The sequence below is a fragment of the Onychomys torridus genome, unplaced genomic scaffold (assembly GCF_903995425.1).
Source record: "Onychomys torridus unplaced genomic scaffold, mOncTor1.1, whole genome shotgun sequence".
Classification (NCBI taxonomy): domain Eukaryota; kingdom Metazoa; phylum Chordata; class Mammalia; order Rodentia; family Cricetidae; genus Onychomys; species Onychomys torridus.
In genome coordinates, this window is record NW_023413105.1 from 1 (window position 1) to 2,422 (window position 2,422).

Here is a 2,422-nt window from a genome sequence, read left to right on the forward strand (position 1 = left end):
CATCAACAGCAGATGCTGATTCCAGGCAGGTGTCAGGGCTTGGGCAGTGCAGGGAAAAGATAGTTCATGTGTGAGCCTTGAGAGCACAGGGGAGGAATAAGGACTCACCTGCAGCAGAACTGGGCAAGGAAGGGCCCAGCCTCTAAAACTCATTACACAGCGATTGGTCATGGCAACATGTAAATCCAGTGTTATATTATAATGGGTAAAAGTCTTATTGAAGCATCCAGTAGAACAATCCTGCTGCCCAAACAAACAGATGTCATAACCTGTACAAGAAAAGTAACAAGGGTCAAACCCATTTGTAAAATCAAAGTCTCAGAAAAAGGTGAATTTGGCTGGGCGGTGGTGGCGCATGTCTTTAATCATAGCACTCGGGAGGCAGAGGCAGGTGGATCTCTATGAGTTCAAGGCCAGCCTGGTCTACAGAGCAATATCCAGGAAAGGCGCCAAGCTGCACAAAGAAACCCTGTCTTGAAAAACAAAACAAAACAAATAAAAAAGGTGAATTCGACTCCCTGGTGAAATGCATGCCAGCCACACTGAGGTGACTGTAGTTACCACCTATCAACCTGTAATCTGGCCTGCAGGCACGCCTCCCATTCCCCAAATTACTGACTGGAATTTTACAGTTCAAATCTGCTCATTCCTGAATATGTTTTCCAAAAAGCTATAAAGAGCATGCAGAGACACCTCCCCAACCCCCACTCAAAAAAAAGTCTTCTTCTGGCAAAGAATGGTAGGCAACCAGTACCAAATGGAAAGGGTCTTCTGAATTTGCACAGAAACACACCTCCCTAGTCTCTGCTTTGTCCCCAGGAGTGTACAGAAGGGCTGATTCACTCCTGAGCAACAAACAGGATGACCCCAACATCTCCTAGGCTTGACATACCTTTAGACACTACCAGTATGGCACATTCCTGGTCATCTTTAGCCTCACAGGTGCTTTCTCCTTTCTCACACTTTCCATCAGCATTTAACAGGTCACACTGCAAACATGTAAGAGCTGAAAAGGCAAAATCGAGGATAAGAGGTTCAACCAGAGCACCACCTCAAGGATGAGACCGGAGCTGAGCCTGTGGCTATAATCAATAAGTAAGAAACAATGACCAAGGAAAGAGCTGGGTATATGCTGAGCTGACCTCTAAAGGGTAGCCCATGACCTTGGGCACTAGGAAGGGATTTGAGAAGAGCCAAGTTTCTCCAGGTCAAACACCGTGAATGAGGTGGGCTGTGAGGAGGAAGCACAAAGCTCTGATGTGGGGAGCTTGAGCCTGCCGCCTGTGACCACACAAGTGCTCCCATCACTTCATTGCCTTATCCTTTCAAGGACCTTCCTCGCGTCATTTCCAATACAAATTTAGGTCTATGCACAGGAAAGCTGGAGGAATTGAGGTGTTTGCTTGTTAAGAATGAGGAGGTGAGCTGAAGGACCAGGAGAAAGGACACCAGAAGCAGAGGCATGACAGAGGATTTGGAGACGCCCATACTGTATGCAACAGAGGGATGAGAAGAAAGGAGCAGTGAGGATATGGAGATGAAGGCTGTGGGGTCCACGAATAAAAGCAGTCAGGGCTTACATCTTATTCCTGACCTCCAAAACCCAGTACCCTTTGACAGTATGTCTGCCCACCAGCACTGGACCCTTCCATCTGCCAGTATCTCACCATGGAGGAAGCCCACCACCAGGGAGAGACCCAGCAGGAGCAACAGGAAGTGCTTTTCCATGGCAGTGGGATCCCACGTTAAGAGAGCAGCAGAGAGCAGGACAGAGCACTCAAGGACTAGCCTCAGAGTGCATGCTTATATATGAGCTCAGCTAGAAAGGAAGCCAATGGGATCCCAAGCCAGTGGGCTGAGCAGATAGCCCCAGGGAAACATGGATGCTACGTGCTTCTCTCTGCCTGCTCCTTCTCCATCCCTACCCAGTGGTTCAAGTACTTCCGGATTCCTGTCCCACAGTCTAGTTCACTAACTTTCAAATGGGGATTACTAGCTGTGAGATTGGAAGGAATCTTGAGACTGGGTGGCTGAGGAGCCTAGACGGTGCTACACACACTAGGCTATGACTCCACATAGAAGAAGACTGTAACCTTCTACCACTACATCCAGATGTTAAATTCTCTGACTCTTTGTGAATGGGATACATGTCTAGGTATATTTAAATCACTGAAACCCAAACTGCAGATTTGGTTCCTCTTCTGTGTAGACTCCAGTCATCTTCCTGGGGACAAGATAGAAAGACAAGACAAACTACAGGGTCATGGAAGGAAAGTGTGATGGGAAAACAGGCCTTTCATTCTGGATCTGCTTTCCCTGTCCCACTGATGGTGCCAGGAAACTTAAAGTACCACTGATGGAGCCAAAATCACACAGAGACCATGTGTGCTTCCTAAAAACCTCCCAGAAAGTTAAAAGACAC

The 2,422-nt window shown here is 47.6% G+C and overlaps 1 pseudogene; it reads right to left on the reverse strand.

The window, feature by feature from the left end:
* Nucleotides 1–142: 142 nt before the first annotated feature.
* Nucleotides 143–1,728, reverse strand: LOC118576138 (annotated as a pseudogene).
* Nucleotides 1,729–2,422: the final 694 nt, after the last annotated feature.